The following is a 25,893-nucleotide window of genomic DNA, read 5'->3' as shown; positions in this document are numbered from 1 at the left end:
TTGAAAATACATGGTCATGCCAGCTGCACTTTTTTTGGCTTGCACATCTAATCTCGCACTTACGGTATGGGTGCTGAGAGTGGTCAAAATGGATGTAAAGACGCTGTTAGAGCAGCATTTTCTTGCTTTACCTGATATTTTTCCATCAGGACTTAAATAGTTCTGGTCACATTTCCGCTAAAATATCTTCCGTCTTCATTACTTAATTTAAGACCTATCCAAACTGAATTTAAGAATTTTTAAGGCCTTATATTAGGAAAATGTTTTTTAAGACTTTAAGACTTTTTAAGGATCCGGGGACACCCTGTGTTAGTATGAACTTCAAACACAAGCATGTTATTGGTATGAACACAGAATGGTAGAACTTGAAGTGTGCTATCCTCAGGTACTGAGGTAACCTGAAAATCTGAATGTAACTCCGATGTCCAAAGTCTTCAGGGTTCATGGAGTCAAAAAATAAAATCTTTCTTGACTTTGGCTTGAGGATCTGCAAAAGAAAATGACATTAGAAATTGGAGATGTTGGCCAAAGCAAAACTGAAGACAGATAAAGTTTATTATAATAATCTTAAAATACTTCACATTTGTAAAAAGTAATTTCCTCCCATTGGTGTGACTTCATGTTTTAAAACATTTAAAACATCATGTTTTAAAACACAGTATGATGATGTGCAGCAAACATGTGTCACAGAATGCAGGGATGAGGAGCCAAAGGGAAACACAAGGAGCCAGGAGTAACAAAACAAACTGCTTAATAAAACAAACAGAAATCCAGGACATACAAAAAAAAAACACGAAGTAACTTCAAGACCAGACAAAGAAACTGGGGAACAAGCGTCTATATAAAGAGTAGCAGAGGGGAGTGGCTAATTAACAAGAACAGCTGAAAACAATCAAGGATAATGAGAGGGAAGTCCATATATGGGCATAAGGGGAAACCAAAGCAAACTAAACAAAGGGGGAGACACAGGAATAAACCAAAACAATGGAACCACAGGGGGGGGAAACACTAGGAAAACACAGAAACATAGTCCATAATCCTGACATTACGCCCCCCTCTGGAAAAGGCGCATCTTGCGCTGTATAACATCAAAAGGGAGGGAGGGAGGGTGGGCGCCCTGGAGGCAGCTAGGCAAGGACACAGGAGACAGGGACAGCCTCCAGGGTGGTTCAGGGAGCCATGGCGGATCAGGGCACACAGGAGGCTATGACAATACACTAATGACTACCTCTAAAGACCCCTCTGTCAAGCTCCTGAAGTTTGAAGATGACACCACACTTATTGGCCTCATTCAGGACGGTGATGAGTCTGCTTACAGACAGGAGGTAAAAGAGCTGGCTAACTGGTGCAGTCATAAAAACCTGGAGCTGAACACGCTCAAAACTGTGGAGATGATCAGGTACTTTAGGAGGAACCTCCCTGCTCTCCTCCCACTCATCATCATGAACAGCACTGTAAACACAGTGGAGTCATTCAGGTTCCTTTTTATAGAATGTATCATCTTGTCACTGTCATTCTGTAGAACTGTGGAGCTTCTGTCACTAAAACAAATTCCTAGTATGTGTAAAACTTACCTGGCAATAAAGCTCATTCTGATTCTGACAGACAGTTCAGGAGGCCATGGCAGAGGAGACAGTTCAGGAGGCCATGGCGAGTCAGAGAGCTCGGGAGGCCATGGCAGGTCAGAGAGCTCGGGAGGTCATGGCGGAGCAGACAGTTCAGAAGGCCGTGGCAGATCAGCCTACACGGCCTTGGTCTCATCCCTCGGCCCCTACAGCTGCAGACATATCCAGCTGAGAAAATCCTATGCTTCTTTATCTGTCTGGGTGCTTCTAAGTGTAGTTTACATTTCTATATTTATTTTATAAACATACTGTTAATTTTTGTAGAGATAAAACAGTTTTACAAGTTTAAAGTTAGTGAGTGCTCTTTTTATACATAAATTAGTGATTTTTTTTTGTAGAGATGCTCCAATCGTTCAGCCGGAGATCTGTATTGGCCGACAATTACATTTTATGACTTGATAGGTACTCACTAAACTTGGCCGATCTTACAAACCGATCGCAATTTGTCAATGGGTGAGGATGTACATGATGTATGCAGACGTGAAGTAACGTTACCTCTCTGAGTCTGTGCATCTCTTAGAAAATGATTGGCTAGAAAATTGTTACAGGCTGGAAAAGTGGCTAAAAACTCCTCTATAACCAGCCTGCCAACCAGCTATGACCAGCAAAACCAGGCTGGTTGACCAGCTAAAACCAGGGCTATCAAATTTCCCCCAGCATATGTAGCGTCATGAAAGTGCATACTTTACTGAACATTTCACTTACACTTAACATTTACATAAAAATGTCAGAGTAATAATGACGTTTTGAATGTATAGTTTTTATACATTTAGAACATTTTAAACAGTCATGTTTAAAGGAATTTTGTGAAATACATTGAATTCAATATTCAAAGCATCCAATCTGCAAGAGCATCCAATCTGACCATATTTTTCCACATTTTTGCTAAAATTGTAGTTGATTGTTTAAAATCATTTTATGTTTTATGTTATGTTGCATGTTCTTACATATGTTACAATTTATATTCTCTTTCAAATCTGCTGTGTGTGCTTTAATAAAGTATGTATCATAGAATATAAACTTGTTATTCTGTTGATTGTACATCTTTTGAGAAGTGTAATACAACCTACTTTATTAAAACTGTGGTTACTATACAATCATGGTCACTACAGTTTTACTGCATAATACTACAATATTACTGTAGTAGAACCATAATATCAAAACCATAGTATGCACCAAAAACAGTTACTACAGTCATAATTTACTACAGTTTTACTATAGTATTACTAAAATATAACTTTATTAAAACCATGGTATCAGAACCATGTTTTTTTAAAACCAGGGATCACACCAAAAAAACATGCCTGCTGAAAAAAAACAGCTAAAACCAGCCTAGGCTGGTTGGCTGATGTTAGCTGGTTTAAGCTGGGAGTAACTGGCTTTAGCTGGTCTCCCAATCTGGCCAGGCTGGTTTTAGCTGGTGGTTTCCCAGCCTGACCAGGCTTGAAAAGTGGCCAAAACTCCTCTAAAACCAGCCTGCTGATGCTGTTTTTTTTTTGTTGTTTGTTTAAATACTTAGTTTGATTTCTATTCCTGAGTCCTTGTTTCCCTTTGGCTCCTCACTCCCAGCACGTTGAGACACCCACCTTTCCTTTTTTATAGAAATTTTATCAATATTTTATTATAGAAATAATATCAATGTAGTTCAGCGGGACAACAGACAATTGTCTGCTTCATACAGCATGAGCAACGGTGCACGAGATGAGTGATCCAGCGAGATGACTGACACAACAATTAATATAGATAGATAGATGGATACATAGATATAAAACATATATATGTGTTATCTGATGTGCACATTATTGGCTTCTTCCATTACATTTCGTTGTCAAGTAAGATTTGTTTTTATTGTAGATTACAAACTGCACTTAGTTGGTGATCCAGTGTAAATATATAATACAGTATAAAATGGCATTTTTTTTTGTTTAAACATTTTTTTTTAACTCCAGCCAAATATTTTATTTACCTGGGCCCACCCAGTAGGTGACCAATCAGTGGATGGCCGATCACCGTGAAACACTGAATTTTCACAAGCCTATGTGTGTAATGAGGACTCTGGGAAGCATGTAAGATCCACGTGCAAGCTTTATTGAACAGATCGTAGTCAATCCAGGCAAGGTCAATCTCCAACAAACAGGTATATCCAGGGCAAAACAATCTCGTAGTCCACAATACAGGCACAGTCCAACAACCAGAGACAGCAGTTCAAAAAAGTAACAAATAAACAAGGAAATGAAACCAGACAGAACTATGGCAATAAATGAGGCAAAACTGTGGCAAAAATAAAGACAAAACTATGATCATGAAACAGAACCGTGAAAAGACAAAAACAGGGAAAAACACTTGGTAGAGTCTGCAAGAGCAAAACAATACTTCGCAGCTTCCTGTTTGAAAATGGCCTCCTTTTATGGCCACCAAACAGGAAGTAACAAACGAAGCAGCAGAGGGAGCATAAACAGTCAGTCAGTGGGTGAGGGCTCACTCTGCTGGCGTGGCGTTACAGAATCCTCCTCCATAGGAGTGACCCCTGGCGCTCAAACAACAACTGTCCAGGAGAGTGGGGGAACAGAGGCAAAACAGGGGGTGGGACGGAGGGCCGGGTCCATGTAGAGGAGGTGGGCCTGGATCGTGGAGCAGGGACAGACAGTGAAGCACTGGGGGACCTGGACCATGGAGCAGTGGCAGACAGTGAAGCCCTGGAGGACCTGGGACATGGAGCTGTGACAGACAGTGGAACCTTGGAGGACCTGGGCCATGGAGCTGTGGCAGACAGTGGAACCTTGGAGAACCTGGGCCGTGGAGCAATGGCAGACAGTGGAACACTGGAGGGCCTGGGCTGTGGTGCAGTAGCAGAAAGTGGAAACTCTGCAGGGCCTGGGTCGTGGAGCAATGGCAGAGTAGGTAGAGCAGGGAGCCATGGGGAGGCAGGCAGAACAGGAAGCCATGGCGAGGCAGGCAGAGCAGGCAGAACAGGAAGCCATGGCGAGGCAGGCAGAGCAGACAGAACAGACAGGAGCAGAGATATCCACAGTGGAGCTAGTGATATCCATAGCAGAGCAGTGTATTCACGGACAATTTCCTTGGCCGTGGTATGACAGGCCTTCGTGGCTGTGACATGACAGGCTGAGAGTTCATGGGAGGACGCCGCCCCCATTGGAGGATCCACAGCGTATGCTGACACCTCTGGAGGCATGGGCGCAGATTCTTGGGCAGACGTGGCAGTGAGTTCATAAATGAACGCCACCTCCTTAGGAGGTTCTACAGTATGAGCTGACACCTCAGGAGGTATGGGCGCAAACTCGTGGACAGATGAAGCCTCAGGAGCAGACTTGTGGTCAGATGAGGCCTCTGGGGCAGACTCGCAGTCAGGCGAGGCCTCTGGAGCAGACTCGTGGATAGACGAGGCCTCTGGAGCAGATTCTTGGACAGACGAGGCCTCTGGAGCACAGTGTGCAGCCCACACACTGAAAATGGCAACGGCCATTACAGGCAGCACAGTAGATAGTGGGATGTCTGTTGGCCATGAGGGTGTGGATGCTGTGGACTTGTGGCTTGGGAATGTGGGCTCTGCATGGCTTGGGAGCGTGGGCTCTGCGTGGTTTGGGAGCGTGGGCTCTGCGAGTTCAGTTGATACGTGATGAGGCTCTGAGTGGTCAGCTGAGACGTGAGGTGGCTTAGGAAGGTCAGAGGGGACCTGGTGAGGTTCTGGTAGGACTGCCGTTTCTTGACTTGATTCATGGAGGTCTGCCGTGGCTTGACTTGACTCAGGGAGGCCTGCTGTGACTTGACTTGACTTGTGAGGAACAGCGGTGACTTGACCTGGCTAGTGCAGTCCAGCCGTGACTTGACTTGGCTCGTGAAGGTCAGCTGTGACTTGACTTGGCTCAAGGAGATCAGCTGTGGCTTGACTTGGCTCATGAAGGTCAGCTGTAGCTTGGCTTGGCTCAGGGAAGACAACAGCAATTTGACTTGGCTCGTGAAGATCTGCTGTAACTTGGCTTGGTTCATGGAAATCAGCGGTGGTTTGACAGACAACCCAGCTGTAACTTGACTTGACTCAGGAACAACAGCTGTAACGTGACTTGACTCGTGGGGCACAGCTGTGACTTGGCTTGACTCGTGCGGCACAGCTGTATCTTGGCTTGACTCATGGAGGACAGCTGTATCTTAGCTTGACTCATGGAGAACAACAGCTGTATCTTGGCTTGACTCATGGAGAACAACAGCTGTGTCTTGGCTTGATTCATGGAGAACAGCTGTATCTTGGTTTGGCTCATGGAAAACAGTTGTATCTTGGCTTGGCACAGAAAGTGTAGCCCTGACTTGACTTGACGCCAGAGGATCAGGCATCACTTGATTTGCTTTGGGTGCAGCAGACATGGCGAGATGAGATTTGTATGAGATGATTTTGGTTTGATGAAGCTCAGACGGGGCAGCCATCTTGTGAACAGGCTCTGAGATGGCGGCCATCTTGTGGACTGGCTCTGGGATGGCGGCCATCTTGTGGACTGGCTTGGCGATAGCAGCCATCTTGTGAGCTGGTTGTAGGAGGGCGGCAATGACAGGTGCAGACTCTGGACGGGCAGGCATGGCGTGAGCAGGCCCTGTCGAGGCAGGCTTGGCATGAGATGTCTCTGGCTTGGTAGGCTTGGCATGAGGGGGCTCTGGTGTAGCAGATATGATATGAGCAGGTTGTGGTATGGGGGTTACTGCAGGATTGTGGGGTCCCTCATCCGCAATCCCAACAGTAAAATATGAGCCACTTAAACGGAGTGCAAAGTCTATGTATTGCTCAAGTGTCCAGTGAATTTTACCTCCAGGTAGGCAGGAATGAATCGGATCATCTAATACGTGGCGAAAAATGTCTTTTAGCGCCACATCATCAAGAGGCAACAAATAGCACAGCTCACAGAAATCGGTGACATAATCCTCAATGGGCCGATTACCTTGGCGGAGGCAGAAGAGGCCTGATGCTGGATCCATGGTAGATTTGTGTAAAAAGCTGCTGGATCTTTGGGTGGCAAAGTATTCTGTAATGAGGACCCTGGGAAGCGTGTAAGATCCATGTGCGAGCTTTATTAAACAGATCGTAGTCAATCCAGGCAAGGTCAATCTCCAACAAACAGGTATATCCAAGGCAAAACAATCTCATAGTCCACAATACAGGCACAGTCCAAAAACCAGAGAGCGCAGTCCAAAAAGTAACAAATAAACAAGGAAATGAAACCAGACAGAACTATGGCAATAAACGAGGCAAAACTGTGGCAAAAATAAAGACAAAACTATGATCATGAAACAGAACCGCGAAAACACAAAAACAGGGAAAAATGCTTGGTAGAGTCCGCAAGAGCAAAACAATACTTCACAGCTTCCTGTTTGAAAATGGCCTCCTTTTATGGCCACCAAACAGGAAGTAACAAACGAAGCAGCAGAGGGAGCAGAAACAGTCAGTCAGTGAGGGCTTCCTCTGCTGCCGTGGCATTACAACGTGTTATTAATTATCTAGCTATTGATCAACATTTTACTTAAGCATCTAGGCTGTGCACATTTAACTTAAATCCCAGCAAAATAAAACATTCATATGGCTATGATATATGGGTATATGTATATTACCTTCAGACACTTTTATTTTTTTCTTAATTTACAAAAGTTTACTTGCACTCTTGTGCTTCTGCCTCCACTGTGGTCCTGTCAATCATCTCTGGATCATCGTCTCGTGCACTATTGCTTGTGCTGTATAAAGCAGAATATTGTCTGTGGTCCCGCTGTACTACCTTGATATTATTTCTATATAATATTTCAATAAAAAACGATGGTGGGGCAGTGGGCAAGTAATTTAATCGGCCGAACACCGTGAAAAGTGACCTTTTTAGAGCGTTATTTATCTAGCTGATATCAACATTTTACTTAAGCATCTAGGCTGTGCACACTTATAATAACTTAAATCCTGGCAAAATGAAACATTCCTGTGGCTATGATATACAGTAGAGTAAAAATTTTATTCTCCACCCCTTCAGCTACCAGCTACCAGCTGATTTGCCTTACAGTATTTGCATTTACCATCGCTTGTCCAAATCTGAACATAATGTCTAAAAGAAAGGTTATGACTGCTGTGTATTTACACTTGACTGAACATTGATCTGTTCTTCTTTGAGCTGTCTGATAAATATTTGTGAAACGAGTAAGGTTGAACAGAAGAAAGCCCAGTAAGAGGACTATCATTTTGTTGACTCTCATTTTAATAGAAAAAGCCAGGTATAGCGATGTCCAATCATTAAAAGAATCAAGAAATAACACAACACAAGCTGTAAATTATTTTAAAGCCTTAAATCTATTGTTTGAATAATTTGTAACTATTTGAACTTCTCATGTATATGTGATTTTCTAATTGCTTTTCCAATTTTATTATTATTATTATTAACTGTCTTAGTTGTATTATATTTTGATGTAAGTAATGTTATTGCACTTGTATGTTTGTTGTTTTAAACACTGCAAAAGAATGAAAATAAATAAACAATGGTCTTTTATTTTGTTAAATGAACAACGAACAAATGAACTTTACTCATGCAGTTGCAGGCTGTAAACACTATTTTGCAGGATTGAGTTAAAGTTACCATTCTTAATGCAGTTATAACTGATCCAAAACAATTTAAAATAATTGTACATGACTTTTTAATCATTAACAGTCACTGTTTTAAACCATCTAGCGTTAATAAGCTAAGCTTAAAGTAGTTTTACACCAGCGTACACAGTTTGTAACTAGACAATCACCTCAATGTATTGTTCATTATAAACGTGCGATTAGGAATTATATTGAGACGGATGTACACAGAGAAGACGACATAACCATGTTCTCTGAGAGTGTAAGTTACACTTTCATTCATCGGGAAACGTGCTTACTTTTAGCACATTATTAGAAAAGGCGATTTGCAAAGATTCATAGAGAAAGAAATTACACACTTCTGGTGAAGATGGAGCAGGAACATGAATAGTTGGTACAGATCCATTTTTCAGGAGCAGCTTCCTAGCAAAACCTGCTTCATATTGACCCTCGTTTATAAAACAGTCTGGTGAGAAATGATTCGTGAAATCATGAACCCATTTAGGTAGATCGGCGGCCACATTCCTTTCAGAAACAAATTCAGCCACTGTGTCCTCAGCGGCTCAGATGTCGGTAGTAAATGACGACTGCTGTTTGCTGTTACACCCATCATCTGTACTCCACACTCGCTTAAACAACATTCTGCTCCAGCATCGACACAATAGCTGACAGTTTACTTCTCATTCACTATGCTAAAACCAAAGAAGTGTCTTATCAACTGGTGATGGGTCGTTCTTGAACAATTCGTTCATTTTGAACGAATCATTAATGTGACTCTGGAAGAACAAGTCATCTTGGGGAGTGATTCGTTCAGTCGCGCATTTGTGCAACATGCTAAAGACTGGAGAGATGAACTAATCAATTCTTTCCGGCTCATACTGCATTAGTTAAGCTTATATGGGGTTGTCACGTGATGAACGAACGACTCTAACCCCGACAGATAGAGGTGAGGTGAGCTTATAGACTGAAGACCCAGGTAAACAATGAATTAATCTTTTCTGTTTCTTATAACATTATAGTTTTGTCTTGTTTGTAGTGTGATCAATGTTTGTGTAAGCAGTAGATGTGTTAGGGAAGTGAAACGTAGCATTTAATTATATCTCAAAAAAGATTAGTTCATTTTGCTGAACGAAACTCAAAGGTCAGAGTCGGTAAAATGATCCGAACTTCCCATCACTATTATCAACTGTGGTGGGAGCGTCTCTGTCGGTGTGATGTCACAATGACATCTGAGAAGGGCTTGATTTGAGAAGGGGCAAATTATTTTACTAAATTAAAAGGAAACTACTGGGTGGATCTTTGTCATTTTAGGGTGGTTGTGTACACACACTCCCAACACACATTTCAGTTCAAATAACTTATATGACCCCTTTGATATTAAATCCATTTTCCACAAGTTGATATGATTCTTTAGGGTCTTAATGAAAATCTCTAATATACTTTGATTAAAAATTCTCAATGGTTTTGTAAAACAACACCCTTTTTACCTTGTCAAAATCAGCTCTGCAAAAATCATCTCATTCTAAGGGGTTGTTCCTTTAAATGCAAATGAGCTCTGCTCACCCCGCCCCTCTCTTCTCTCTGTGGAAAGACGATATTGTTTACATTAGCCGCGTTTAGCCGCTAAACTTCCCAACTACCACGTTATAAGGAAAGGCGATCGCAAAGATTCATAAAAAAACCCTTGTACTCACTTCTGCTGTAAGTGAAGCTGGATCATGAATGATTTGTGTGAACACAGACGGATATATGTAGATCGGGAGGTGCATTCCATTCACAAACAAACGTAATCCACTGCATCTTCAGCGGCTCAGATGTCTGGAGTAAATGACGACCACTATGTTCATTATTACATCCAGCAACACAACACCTCAATCACTCGATCTGAGATATTCTTGTCTAACTTACATCCCTGCTCTGGCATCAAAACATGGAAAGTTACTGGACTGTGACAGCTGGTCTGAGGTGAGACACTCATGTCAATCAACTACGGTGTGAGTGGCCTCTGTCATGTGACGCCACACCGGCAGGCATCTGAGAATGGCTCGATTTGAAAAGGGGAATATTATTTTTACAGATTAACTAAAAACCACTGCATGGATTTTTATCATTATAGGGTAGATTTGTACATACACTGCCAACACACATTAATATTCAAACAGCATGAAAAAGTGATGACCCCTTTAACAGAGATTTGAAGGTTTTGCTGTGCATTTTTACTTCTGTCTTTCATGGACAATTATATTTAATTTATTAATGATTAAAGCCCAATTTAATAGTAGCTACTAAGATATGGCTTGGTATTTGTAAAATGTGCTTGGGAAAATAATATGATTAGAATGTCAACTTGCATAATATTTATTTATTTATTCCCAGGCTTAGACATTTCAGATTACTCTGACACCTAAAAACTGAATTAAAACACTCGCATTCACTAAATGTTGGCTGAAGTGGCTGCAAACTATTTATCACAGTGCATATAAATTATAAGCTTGTGACAATATTACTGCAATTCATGTTAAAGGGGTCATGACATGGATTTTGTGTTTGACGATTAAATGCATTGTTTATAATAAAACTTGCTGGATGTTTTAATGGTACAAAATCCTCCTATATGTCAAATTCAAGCAAATTTGATTTCTCATATTATCACCCCTTTAAAAGTTTAGCAGAATAGTTTGAAAGAACAGTAAGTACTTTCATTGACGGTAGCAAAAGAAAAAAAAAATTGTTTCACCTTTCACCTTTTGATGAGCAGGAAACTGTAGGCAGAAGCTGCAGCACAGTGTATGCTGAGAGCTGAGCATACGGTTTGGGGTTTGTGTGCAACTAACATTCTGTGACTGAAAAGGTTTTGTTTGACAAAGACAAAGACATAGACTAACATTACACACACATTTTTTTGAATGCAAAGTGAAAAAAAATCGGCAACCACAAACTGTGGTTCGTTCCGAGTGTCAGACATCTGTCTGGTTCTCTGACTGAATGATAACACACAACAACTAACCAGTTAAAAGTGATAGCTACAGGTTGAACTTTAGAGAGAAACCACAAGAAAAAATATTTTTTTCTTTGTTTAGTTTGCACACTGAACCTGTTTTGGAGCTCTTCATTTTGAACTCAAAGTGCAACAGAGAGATTAATTTAAATTTAAAATGAACACAATTTTCTTCCTAGTGTGACCGGGGTCTACCCACCGCAGTCAGGTTAAGTCAAGTCACTGGGAAAAATCAGAACAAACAGTCCTTAAACCTGACAGTGAACAGCTCCGAGTACATCATGTGTTTTCATCTCCAAATTACGGTAATTATGATTTGGCGTGCTATGCTGGGATTAGCATAACAGAGATATGGTCAGACTGTCCAAGGTGGGGGCAGGGTTCAGGCCTTGTATGCGTTTTTCTCTGTACACACGTCCAATTTCTAGAAGTCTCTGGTGATCATAGATGTGTTTCAGAGTGTTTAACTGATCATTTTGCGAGAACAGACTAGTTCAAGCTAACAGACATTTTTAGTACCAGTTTTTACTACCTGGAGTAGCCGCTGCGTCTTGGATCCAACCCTGTCTCACGGCATTTCGTGATATAGTCACGAACTTTAATCTATTGATTTGTGTTCATGGACACGAATTTCCCTCTTTTTTTCATGTCACTCTGCACGAATTTTGATCCAATGTATTTCAATAGGAAATATCTTTCGTGCCTCCACCACGTTTTTCTTTCTTTTAGTAAATACTAGCCTACAGTACACGTGTTACCAGGAATGAGAGGCGAGAGGCGAGCGGATCCATATGCGAGCTTTATTGATATTTCCAGACAAAGACAAGGTCATACAGGCAGGGTCGAGATGGGAGCAGACAGGTAGATCACAGGCAGTAGAAGAGAGTAATCCGATAAACGAGAGCGATAGTCCGAAAAGGCAGGCAGCTAGACAGAAAAAAATGAGATAACCAGGCGGAAAAGACAAAACACTGGGAACTAGGAACTCGGAGCATGAACTAGGAAAACGCTAAGAATACACAATACAATAACAACAATCCATGACCTGTGTAGGGAGGGACCGGGGCATTTATAGTGCCGCTGATTGGTCACAGATGCTGATGCAATCAGCGCGATGGATACTGGGAGATGTAGTCCGGGGTGTGATGTAACAGTCAGTGAGTGATAAGGTGAGGATGACATCTGGTGGTGAGCGGACAGCAGGACACCGACCAGATTCGTGACAACATGAGCCTTATCAACCGTTTATGGTAAATATGCAAGCTAAAATTGATATCACCCCGATATCCTCGTCTTTTCTCAACACATAACAGAAAAGTGTGCTTAATAATTCAACAATGCGATGTTCACTAGCAAATTCTTCATAATTACCATCCCTGCAATAGTTTACTTTTTAAATTTAAGGTTGACATATCTTCATCAATATATATATATACACTCAAAAAAATATTTCAGCCCTTAACTTAATTCAATTACGTACAAAAGTTCCATGCATTTAGATTACATAGTTTTAATTTAAACAAATCAATTAAACTTAATGTGATTCAAATGCATCATTCTTACGTAAATGAAACAGGTAAAGTTGATGTAATATTTCCCAGTGTTAAACAAACCCTGCTCAGTGTTCATGTGTTTCCACACTACAGAGTGTTCAAGTAGCATTGACACAGTGTTGGAGTTAAGGAGATCATTATGTCATGATTGACCAATAATGATGAACACCTGCTGTTTACAAGCAGAATCACAGAAGGAAAGAGAAACACAAGAATCAGCCACAGCCAAAGATAAAATGAACTTAAATAAATGAAGACATTAAATCTCTGATTAAACAACTCCACAAACAACATTACAGTTTGACTTGATTTCTGTCATATATCCACAAATATTATTTCAGAACATCTAAACAGAGGTTTAGATGTTTTATTTTTTTATTTTTTTTAAAGTTTCATTTGACCTCACCATCATGGCGAACAGGGTTTACTTGAGTTGGACTCTTGACTTTAACTTTTTTGGCTGCTGTAATTATGTGTATGAAACGCATTTATTGCAGCAAAATAAAAAAAGCCGAAAAGAAGTCTGATTAGGTGTTTTTGGTTAATTTTTATTGTTTGTTAATTCATTATCATCCAGTGGCATGACGCACTGATCTCATGCAGTGGTTAGTCAATTATTTTCATAGTTTATAACAGGTGTATGAACTATTATGGATGTTCATCATATGCACTAAACCTTGAAATCTTCGGCATCAGTTTGACACACACAGACATCAAGATTCAGCATATGAATCTCAACAATGGTGACAGTCAACAGCTGAGGGTGAGTTTTATAATCTGCTGTTACCCAGCATGCAGCTGTTGAATGTCACCATTGTTGAGATTCATATGCTGATTCTTGATGTCTGTGTGTGTCAAACTGATGTATGTATCCTCTGTGAGTGATATATGTTAAAAAATTATATATCACTAATATTTTATACAAATTAATATATGTATAAAATTAATATATAAAAAAAAAAAAAAAGAAAAGAAAAGAAAAGAAAAAAAAAAAAAAGAAAAAGTTTTGGACAGTGGACGCCAGCAATACCCATGATCCTCAGCCTCCGTTGCTATGGAGACGGAGCCAGCCTGCTTTGCGATTGGGTGAATTCTTGTCATTGCGCTCAAACCACTGTTCATTAAGGTACCGGGCTAATAATTAATGAGCACGTTTTGTTTAAATCTTATAATTGATCCCTTTCTTTGCCCTTAGACTCACGTGGTTTTCATATTAGGACAACGATTAAAGCCCGACCAATGGTTTCCTCATTATCAGCGGGAAAAAAAAAACATACACTTGTGAAATTAGGCTAAACGGCCTAGCAAACTTAAGTATAAGCTAACTCTCGGTTATATCAGCTTAAGGGTAACCTAGCGTGGAGCACTGCATTATTGTGTGGGTCAAGGGTGATTTTATCTCAATCATCATGACCTTATGTTTCAGTCGTATCCAAAATGAGAAAATGTGAACATTATGGACGCTAAACACGCTGAAGCAGTGTAATGATTCATTCATACTCGACGCTGGAGGGCGCTCTTGCGCAGAAAGTACTAAAAAACTCCTAAAGTAATAACGAGTGACGTGCCAGGAAATCCCTAATATTGACAAAGGTATCCAGCTATTGCTGTAGCTCTGCTGAATAAAAACAGAAACGTTGTGACTGATGAAAGGACGAAAGACAAATATATGAAATATATGGTATGTGGTACATAAATAATGCAGTGTTTTTGACATAGCATTTATTACAGTATGGGAACTATGAAATATATTTTCTGCTTTATCCTGTAATAAAAAGGGGAAAAAATACAGGAGAAAAATATAAAATATAGAATACAAATGATTTGTTATTGTCCAGCAGTGTAGGCTATTTAGCCAATTAAAACTAAGATAAAAAAAAAAGCATTATGGTATTATTACATTTGACATCTATGTCCCCTAACTTCTGATTCTGAACTGACATGAAATAACTTGGCCTAACATTACTACACATAACATTGCCTTTAAATCTGGGATGAGGAAGCCGCAGACGCACATTAGCATACAGAAAATAACAAAACATGATTTTTTTTTTTTTATTCATTTACCTTAAGTATTTATAAGAAATTCAGAATATCTCACTAGAGGGGTACACTTTTTAAACCTTATTTTAACATAACTACTCAACACTACATGATTAACATTTTCTGTTCTCCTTCCAGATCCTGTCAAAGAAATCACCTGTCCAAATCTTGTCCGAACCTGTCCGAATCTAACCGAACCCAAAGGCACTTTTAAGAGCCAAATCTTCTATCTATCTATCTATCTATCTATCTATCTATCTATCTGTCTGTCTGTCTGTCTGTCTGTCTATCTATCTATCTATCTATCATCTATATATCTATCTATCTCTATCATTTTCTGTCTCTATCTCTCGCAATGCCAGGGGGGTCTACAAAAAAGATTTGTCCCTTCTGTCAGGGCATTTTATTCTGCGCCCAGAAGGTCTGTTCAAATTGTAAAAAAGAACAGCCTGTGAAGCAGCGGCTCAAGAAGAAGCTTCAGCAGTTTAATGAAAAGCGAGAACAATGGGTGGTTGGCCGTAAGAGAAACCACAACATTGCATCAATCAAGGATGAAGCCATTGTCATGGTATGTATAATTTCTTATGTGACATTAAATTGTCTGGATAAATTCAGTGGTACCATTTGTGATTAATCATGCCAGTGCAAGGACAGAAAGGCATTATTATTATTATTATTATTATTATTAATACTAATACTACTATTAATACTATAAACATAATAATAGTATTATTATAATAACAGGGGTCAGTTGTGGCCTAATGGTTAGAGAGTCAAACTTGTAATCTTCTTGTAATCAGACTTTTAACTCAAAGGTCACAGGTTCTAGTCTCGATACCAGCAGGGATTGAAGGTGGTGGGAGTGAATTACCAGCTCTCTCTCTCCACCCTCAATACCACGACTGAGGTGAGGCCCTTGAGCAAGGCACTGAACCCCCAACTGCTCCCTGGGCACCACAGCATTGGCTGCCCACTGCTCCGGGTGTGTGTTCACAGTGTGTGTTTGTTTACTACTGTGTGTGTGCACTAGAATAGGTTTAATGCAGAGCACAAATTCCAAATATGGGTCACCGTACTTGACCAAACATTACGGTCCTTTCCTTTCATTCCCTTTCATCTTATTATTATTTTATTATTTCTATTATAAAAGAACAGAAGTACAACTTAACTTTGAAGGCAACTTATCAGCTTTGAAGGCAGACGTACTGTAAATGTGATTTGGCAAGAATGTCATTTAATATACTGTTTTATTTCAGTGCTAATACCCTTAAATAATCAAATCTTAGCCCTAACACATGACAGTCCTAAACTACTACAGCAAAATTGGAACACACAGCAAATATAAGTGATAGTTGGGTATTTTTGAATTAATAAAAACCGAGCATTATGGCAGAATCACAGGTACAGTATAATCAAACTTTCTTATTAAGGGGATGAGAAATAACAAATGGACTGCATTCATTCTACTACTTTTATAATGTACTATTCAAAGATCTTTACAATGTGCACATGCCAGCTGTAAATGTATGTGGAGCATTCACCCATCTGGCCATATTATCACAGAGGTTCTTATTTTGAATAAATCTGTAGATTGTCACTGTCCAGTTGTACAGTGGTTACACAGTCTTGCTAGTGTAGGTGCTAAACCTGAGCTACTAATGTTGCAAAAAGCTATATGATACCCTTATGGTTTCAGATGTATCTTTTTTCTATATAGAAGAATTGTTTTTTGTTTTCAATTTATTTGCTGTTGTTTTTCTATTACTTTAAACAGCAAATACACAATGTTGTCATTGCAGCTTGAGAAACTCCATGCCATAGGATACAAGCCAGTTCTGCTTCTTGGCAAGGAGACCAAAAAAAAAAAAAATAAGTGTGAAATTTTAACCCCTCGATGCACACTTTCCACCTATGCCAAGGACTTCCTTCAGAAGATAGGTTCATTTTATGAATACCTTTGTGAAGTTAAGATGCATGCACTATATTTTTTAAAGTCACAGTTCACAACTTGTGTTGAGTATGCAAAAGATTTGTATTAATGTTTTCTAAATCTTAAAGGAATGGCTCCCCCCTACAACCTGGGTTAGGAGTCATGAACTCCTAACCTTCTTGACAGTAGAAACTTTGGAGAGGTTTAAATTTTTATATAACCAACACATGTTAGCATGTTAGCTGATTCTTTTCCCACAGTTAAAGTTTTTTAATCTTTTTCTTATCGTAATTATCAGTCATTGTTGGCTAAATTTTAATTTTAGGGTGATCCATCCCTAAAACAATGTTCTTATTCACCTTTTAAAAGAGAGCAAGATTTAAGGAATGATGGGAAGAGCAGTTTTCCAGTACCACATTTGCAGTTTGTCACCCACAAACCCACAAAATTGGACTGTATGATTCAAACAGCTTGACACTTGAAACATAGAGGTTAACCATGAGTTTGAACCATGCCTGTTTTAAGTAAGCAAAACATAACACTTGTTTAACTTGCACAGGTTGGGACCAGGATTCCAGTGGCAGTGATGCTGAACTGATTACACTGCACCTCACACCCTGTGACCCATTGGAGGGGCAGGAGGAACAGGCAATCATTATGGAGGGGGAGGAGGAGCAGGCGATCGTTACGGAGGGGCAGGAGGAGCAGGCAGAGCAGGCAACCATTACAGAGGGGCCTAAGGAGCAGATGAACGGTATGGAGGGCCAAGGTAATTAGGACAAATTGAAAAAAAGTACAATTTAAATTTGTAAAGGCTTGAAGTATTTGAACCATGTGTGACCTTAAATGAGTAGTTCACTTCCAGCACAAAAATGTACAGATAATGTACTCTAAGAAAAACATTTCAGGATTCCTCTCCATATAATGGACTTCTGTGCTGTAGTTTAAATGCAGCTTCAAAAGGCTCTAAACGATCCCAGCCAAGGAATTAGGGTCTTATCTAGTGAAACGACCGGTTATTTTCTTTAAAAAGGCCTGCATGAAATCAGACCATACGAGCATTTAAGGTTAAAAAGTATGTAAATTGTATTTTTTTTTTACAATTTGTATTGTATTTCGCTAGATAAGACCCTTCTCCCTTGGCTGGGATTGTTTAGAGCCCTTTGAAGCTGCATTTAAACTGTATTTTGGAAGTTCAAACTCATGGGCACCATAGAAGTCCACTATATAGTTTTTTTTTTTTTTTTTTTTTTTTCCAATGAAGAAAGAAAGACATGAACATCTTGGATGACAAGGGGGTGAGTACATTATCTGTACATTTTTGGAAGTGAACTGCTCATTTAAAGGGTCATGAAACCCCTTGTTTCAGCACCAGCCTGCTGTTGCAGACTCTATTAACTTTTGCTTATTTTGTGACATTTATAATCTTTTTGTTAGGTCCCATCAAGGAGCTGTAAAGACTGATTAGACTTACTAAACATTTGTCCCAAACTCTTAAAAACACGAATAAATGCACAACCATTTGCACTGTGTATCGAAAACATCTATATGAATGTGCTGTTGCACCTATGAGAGACTGACACGTCATCGAAGTACTATAGTCCTTTGCCACATCACAAACTGTGACGCCAACAAAATGTACATTTTTCCCGGATGATAAAAATAGCTCAAGTCTCTCAAAATGAACCAGTTTATGAATTAATAGACGGATGCTAACATTGTCTTCTATGATGTGTAACACAAATACCTCTACTAAAATGTCAGAAAAAGAAGTTTCATGTACCTTTAACATTACTTGACTTCTATGTTTTTTTACATTTTCGGATGATAAACCTTGTTCAAAAAAATCAAAATCATGTTTTGATAACAATTTTTATTAATGGATGCTAACATGGTCTGCTGGATTGAGCTGGTTTAAACTGGTCATGTCATCGTAGGACCAGCACACATGACCAGCTAAGAACCAGCTCATGACCAGCTAAAGACCAGTTTAAACCAGCTCAAACAATCAGCCATGCTTCAAAACATACCTAATCAGCTTTTTTTTCCAACAGGGAACTTAAAAGGTTCTGAATTTCTATGCATAATCTACAAGAAAAGTGATATTACATAATTAGATGATATCTATCTGCATTAGGGGTGTTGGAATACATTTTGGCATTAAATCGAATGCTAGAAGTTCTATTCTTATGTTTTTGGGGTTTTTTTTTCATACACTGTTGTTTAGCTGTTAAAGCTTGGATAGGCAATATTAGATAAACCAGCCAGAGCAGCTAGATTTTGAAAGTATCCTGTCAGGGCTCACACCAAAAACTCCCCAAAACACATGAACGCGCTCTGTGTAACTACTGCTTGTGCACCAACCGTATCAAACTTCTTCCCCATGTCTCATTCACATATTATTCTCTCTGAAACTAAATAAATAAAAAACACTGAACATTATTAACAAATTCCCTCTGAAACAGAAAAAAAACAAGAAAATAAGAATTAAAACACTGCAATCATGGGGTCACCAAATTTTTAATCTCTTCAGCCAACCAACGTTAGTTCACTGCTGGTTCATTTCTTCATCTCTCTGAGAGATGAGTGGTTCAGCAACATATGTCGGTCCCTCGGAGATAGTCAAACTTACTTGTATTCTACAGACACACACTCCCAATGGTAGCTGCCAATGTTAATAATATGCTTACAGACCTTTCAGAATTCAGAATTAACAATATTAGGATAATGTTAATATTTATGTCTTGCTATACAACACTATTATTTATCCACCCCTTGCATTCCCTGAACAAGTCAGCAAATAATCAGCACTTGTTAAAACAAATTGGGATTATCACAAACAGTATGGACATAAGCAAGATAACAAACACATTGGGTTAATGAATCAACATTAATTCAATCGCAATAAAAATGCAAGTACATTTCACCTATTAGTACATGCACTGCTGCACTTGTGTGATGTTGTGATGTTGATGTATTTAAAATAATATGTTTAAGCTTTATTTTGTATATGAGTAATTTTCTTTCTCCAAAACCACTGCTTTCTTCACAGGGTCAGCCATGGGCACAGTTGATCTCAGTTGCAAAAAGAGAAAGTCAGGTATGTAAAATGTTTGTAGGGTAATTATTGGTGGTTCTGGTAACTATATATTACCATAGCTCATTAGTTAAGAAGATTCTTAAGGAATTGAATTCATTAAATTGAATTTAAAGGAGACATATTATGCTCATTTATACTCAGAGTCGTTAAGCAGGCAGAAGGTCGGGGCAGGCAGCAGACAGTGTAAACAATAGTCCGTAAACGAGGCAGAGAGTTCCGAAGGCAGGCAGCAATTTTCAAACAACGAGTAATCAGTCCAGAAACAGTCCACAGTAATCCAACACAGAAATAAACGCTCAGAAATGTCAGCCGGGGCAAAACAAGACTTTGCGATGGTGGAGAGGAACCCGGAAGTATTTATAGGGGAGGAACAGGAAGTGATAGTCCATGGGGTCAGAACCAGGTACGGGATTATGGGAGATGTAGTGAGGGGTGAGAGCTAGAACTCCGGTGATGACGACCTCTGGTGGCGATCGGGGGGAACCACAGAGGTCGGGATTGCTACAGAGCCCCCTCCCTGCGAACGGCTCCTGACGTGAGGAGGCTGGTGACGCCGGGGTCTTCCACGAGGACGAGGGGCAGGCCTATCCGGATGATTGAGGTGAAATTCAGCGGTCAGTGAGGGGTCCAGAATGTCCTTGGCATTGACCCACGACCTCTCCTCTGGGCCGTACCCCTCCCAGTCTACAAGGTATTGAAGCACCCCGCCCCGGCGTTGCGAGTTGAGGATCTTGTGGACCCGATACGCCTCCTCACCGTCGATGACCAGTGGAGGGGGTCCCTGAACCCGGTCCTCATCTAGGTCGTCCATCCCTCTCGGAGCACCAGCGGCCTTGAGCAAAGACACATGAAAAGTGGGTGAGATACGATATTGAGGTGGCAGAGCCAAACGGTAAGAGACTGGTGTGACTTGTCTTAAAACCTTAAAAGGACCCACGTACCTGGGACTGAGCTTGCGGCATGGGAGTCTTAGGCATAGATCCCTTGTAGAGAGCCAAACTCATGAACCTGGAGTGAACTCTGGACAGGGACAACGGTGGAGGTCAGCAAATCTCCTTTGTCTTCGTATGGCAAGTTGGAGATGTGTGTGGGCTGCATTCCATGTGGCCTCGCTCTTCTGTAGCCATGTGTTAACTGTTGGTAAGTCAGAGGGGTCTCCTGACCAAGGAAAAAGTGGCGGTTGGAAACCTAGCACACATTGAAAGGGAGTGAGTCCAGTGGCTGGTTTGCGAATAGAGTTTTGAGCGTACTCTGAACTTGCTCCAGTCGGTTTGATTGCGGTGGCAGTATGACCTCAAGAAGCGAATGATCTCCTGGTTTAGGCATTCTGACTGACCGTTGGATTCCGGGTGGTATCGTGAAGAGAGACTTATGTTCACATTGAGGCATTTAAAGAAGGCTGACCATAGGCGGGAGGTAAACTGGGGACCTTCTGTCCGAAACTATGTCATCAGGGAGTCCGTAAAACCTGAAGACGTAATTGCACAGCGTCTCGGCGGTCTCTAGGGCAGAGGGTAACTTGGCCAGAGGAACCAGTCGGCAAAACTTGGAGAAGCGGTCTACAATGGTAAGGGTGGTAGTGTGTCCCTCAGAGGGAGGTAAGTCTGTGACAAAGTCTATGGCGATGTGTGACCAGGGTCTTTGTGGAATGGGTAAGGGTTGTAGCAGGCCTGCTGGAAGTTGTTTGGATGCTTTGGTGGCACAGCATACCTCACAATTCTTGATGTAGTTGATTGTGTCAGAACGGATTGATGGCCACCAATACTTGTTGGAAAGGAGTTGTAGTGTGGCTGAGATACCAGGGTGGCCGGAACTGGGATTGTTGTGAACAAGTTGTAGAACACGCTCTCTTAAGGGCTGTGGAACGTGGACCTTGTCTGGTGGACAGTCTGCTGGTGGTGGATTGGTAGCTTGCAGCTCATTTAACTCTGTCATGATGTCCCACTGCACGGGAGCGACTATGAGTGTGGTTGGTAAGATGGGGTCTGGACTGAGTGGTTGGTAATCAGCCTCGAACTGACGTGACAGGGCATCTGCCTTGGTGTTCTTTGACCCGGGGCTATAGGTTACAGTGAATTTAAATCGAGTGAAGAAGAGCGCCCACCTGGCCTGTCTATGGTTGAGCCTCTTGGCAAAGCGAAGGTACTCAAGGTTGCGGTGGTCAGTGAGTATGATGAAGGGGAGCTTAGCTCCCTCGAGCCAGTGCCGCCACTCCTCCAGAGCTGCCTTCATGGCCAGCAACTCCCGATTGCCCACATCGTAATTTTGTTCGGCCTGGGTTAGTTTGCGTGAGTAGAAAGCACATGGGAAGAGCTTGGGAGGATCGCCATGACGCTGGGACAACACAGCCCCGATTCCTGTGTTTGAGGCGTCAATTTCAACTACAAACTCTCGCTCGGGATCTGGATGATGAAGAATGGGGGCAGTTGTGAAGCGTTCCTTGAGGAGTTCGAAGGCCTGGATGGCAGCCGGGGACCAAGACAACTGCTTCCTTCCCTTCTTGACCATAGATGTCAGTGGAGCCGCAACGGAGCTGAAGTTTCTAATAAACCGCCTGTAGAAGTTAGCGAACCCCAGAAATCTCTGTAATTCCTTGATGTTGGCTGGTTGGGGCCATCGCAGAACTGCCTGCACTTTGCTGTCATCCATAGCCACCCCCTCTGGGCTCACCACGTAACCCAGGAACGTGGTTGCGGTCTGATGAAACTCACACTTCTCTGCCTTGGCGAACAGTTGATGAGAGATTAAGCGCTGAAGTACCCTCCTGACGTGAGAGACGTGGGACTCTAGTGACTCTGAGTAGACAAGAATATCAACCATGTAAATGATGACCCATCTGCCCAGCATGTCTCGGAACACATAATTTATGAAGGATTGAAATACGGAAGGACTACTGACCAGGCCAAAGGGCATAACCCAGTACTCATAGTGGCCAGTTGTAGTAGAAAAGGCCATCTTCCACTCGTCCCCTCTCTCTGATGCGAATCAAATTGTAGGCATTGCGAAGGTCAAGCTTGGTGAAGTACCTGGCTGAGCGGAGTTGTTCTAGGGCTGGCGGTACAAGAGGTAGTGGGTATCGGTATTTCACGGTGATGTCGTTCAGGCCTCTGAAATCAATGCAAGGACACAGACTGCCATCTTTTTTTTTGACAAAGAAGAACCCGGCTGAAGCAGGCGAGGTAGAGGGCACAATAAATCCCTTGGCAAGTTCCTCCTCGATGTAAGCCTTCATAGCCTCTGTCTCGGGTTGAGAGAGTGGAAAAATCCTGCCTTTAGGAGGGGTAGTTCCAGGAAGCAGTTCAATGGCGCAGTCAGAGGCTCGATGAGGAGGTAGTTGGGTGACTTGTGACTTGCTGAAGAACTCAGCCAGGTCATGATAAACAGAAGGAATGTTGTCGGCGATGGGAGAGTCCATTATGACTGAGGCCACGTTAAATACCCTGGATTTGAGCGTAGGAAAACACTTTGTGAAGCATCTGTCTGACCATTGAGTGATCTCTCCCTCCGTCCAGGAGATCAGTGGTTCATGCTGTTGGAGCCAGGGAAGTCCTAAGATGACTGGGTTACAGGGAGCTTGAATGAGGAAAAAGCAGATGGTCTCAGTATGAAGGATGCCGGTGGTGAGATGGAGATCGCTGGTGGTGTAGCGGACCCGACCGGGGCCCAGCGGTCTTCCGTCTAGCGCAGCCACTGACAACAGAGATATGCAAGGTTTAAGTGTGAGACCATGAGCTTTGGCAAAATCCAGATCCATAAAGTTCCCTGCTGCACCAGAATCTATGAGGGAGATTGTGTTAATCTGTTTATCCAAAAGGGTGATGGTAACAGGAGTTTTAACAGTCTGAGAGGAGGCAGAGTAATGACTCACCGCTGAAGACGTGCGTTGGGAGGGTCTGGACGGGCAGGATGCCTTCATATGACCTGGTTTGCCGCAGTAAAGACAGAGGTTGAGTTGTTGACGTCGTTCTCTTTCCTCAGCAGTGAGGCGGGTGTGGGCTATTTGCATAGCTTCGTGTTCAGGTACGGATGCAGGCGTGGACAGCTGGAGAGGTATGTCTTTACTGGATCTCCTTGAGCGGATAAGATTGTCGATGCGAATAGCCAGATTGATTAGTTCGTCCAGGGACTTTCCCTCATCGCGGCAAGCCAGCTCAGCCTGTAGTTCGTGATTCAGCCCCTTTCGGAAATGCAGTTTCAGCGGTTCATCAGGCCACCCAGTCTGCGCAGCTAGCGTGCGAAATGTGAGAGCAAATTCTGCTGCGTATTTTTTCCCCTGACGTAACGTCAGAATCCGTTCACCTGCGCCCTCTCCTCCTTCGGGATAATCGAAAACCTCTTTAAAGCGACGGAGGAATAATTCAAAGGAGGGAAACGTGGGGCGATTCAAATCCCACACAGCAGTAGCCCAGTCCAACGCCTTACCAGTGAGCAGTGAACAAACAAATGCGATGCAGCTCTCTTCTGTGGGATACAAAGCAGGTTGTTGAGTGACAAACAATGAACATTGAAGAAGGAAACCCTTACATTTAGCGGGTGAGCCGTCGAACTTGTCCGGGTAGGCCAGACGAGGGCTGGCTACAGGTGGGGCTGGTGAAGTGGGTTGAGCTGCTGCTGCTGTTGGTGATTGAGCAGTCTCAGCTGTAGGTAGTCACAACGAATGCAACATCTCCTCTGTTAGGGCTGTTAGGCGAGCGAGCTGTTGCTGGTGAGCCGCTAAAACATTAGCTTGAGCTGAGACCTCCGTAGTCAATCTGTACACCGCTGCTGGATCGATGTTCGGCGAAGTCTTCTGTAATGATGGGTCAACAGAGTTGGGATCCATTTGCAGCGTTTATTAATAATAAGTAAGGTCAGACAGGCAGGGTCGGTACACAACAAACAAACAAGGCAATACTCAGAGTAGGTACAGGCAGAAGGTCGGGGCAGGCAGCAGACAGAGAACACAGTAGTCATAAACACAGCGAGAGGTTCCGAAGGCAGGCAGCAATGTTCAAACAACGAGTAATCAGTCCAGAAACAGTCCACAGTAATCCAACACAGAAATAAACGCTCAGAAATGTCAGCCGGGGCAAAACAAGACTTCGCGATGGTGGAGAGGAACCCGGAAGTATTTATAGGGGAGGAACAGGAAGTGATAGTCCATGGGGTCAGAACCAGGTACGGTGCTGGGATTTTGATCTGGACTCATTTCTGGCCACTTAAACCTGCTTGAAATATAATTATTTCTGAAGATTCTGAAAATCTGCCAATAAATTTTCTAGTCCATTTTTGGAGTTCTGTACAGAATGTCTCAGATTTGGCTTTTTTTTTTCTCTGCTTTTTGTGTTATTCAATTGCAAACAATTTGTAATGGCAATCTGAAAAAAAGTAGTGCATTTATTATCTGACAGAAATGCAGGGATATCAATATTTTTGTCCATGACCAAACCAGTCATGTTAAAAAAAAACACACACACACACACACACACATTACAAAGTGCATTTTGTCCTTTTTTTTGTTTTGTTTTTTCCCCTGTGTATATTTGACTCTTCTTCTATCCCACAGAGGGACCAAGGCATATGCCTAAGATTAAAAAGCCACAAAAGAGTAAGTGTATGTAAATGCAATAATCGTTGCCTCTATCAATGTGTTCACATTGCTATTTTTACCCCTGGTTATTTACTATAGTTTATTCCATTGTTTATTTTTATAACTACTACAGATAATACGTCCTAACAGACAACCTATAAAATCCAGCTGGCTTAATGTGTCAAATTTGACCAAAATGCATTTCCAAGCAGTAGAGAAAGCAGTGGTGTAGTATTCTCAATTGTGAGCTGTGGCTCAGCAGTAGTATGGTAATGGTTATGGTTATGATCAAGCAAGCATACCACATTGGAGCTGAGAGTAGTTTATTTCCATGTTACAAGTTTAACCTGGTTCAACTTTTGGTTGGTGATAAATATCACTTGTCATCCTTGCAGGTCTGGACACGACTGAAGTCTTCAGATTTGTGTGTATTTTGTTCCTACTCTAAGAAATATGTGAAATGTTTTTGATGTT

At 41.6% G+C, this 25,893-nt stretch overlaps 1 long non-coding RNA gene across 1 annotated transcript; it reads left to right on the top strand.

Moving 5' to 3' along the window:
* Nucleotides 1-13,762: 13,762 nt before the first annotated feature.
* Nucleotides 13,763-25,437, top strand: LOC127161856 (uncharacterized). The gene is made up of 5 exons (XR_007827197.1): nt 13,763-14,458; nt 14,959-15,388; nt 16,620-17,519; nt 19,803-19,850; nt 25,396-25,437. It is a non-coding gene; the product is annotated as an uncharacterized LOC127161856 (long non-coding RNA).
* The last annotated feature ends 456 nt before the right edge of the window (nt 25,438-25,893 follow it).

The sequence above is a fragment of the Labeo rohita genome, unplaced genomic scaffold (genome assembly GCF_022985175.1).
Source record: "Labeo rohita strain BAU-BD-2019 unplaced genomic scaffold, IGBB_LRoh.1.0 scaffold_757, whole genome shotgun sequence".
Lineage (NCBI taxonomy): Eukaryota > Metazoa > Chordata > Actinopteri > Cypriniformes > Cyprinidae > Labeo > Labeo rohita.
Note: the sequence above shows the minus strand (reverse complement) of the source record. Positions and strands in the feature narration are given on the sequence as shown.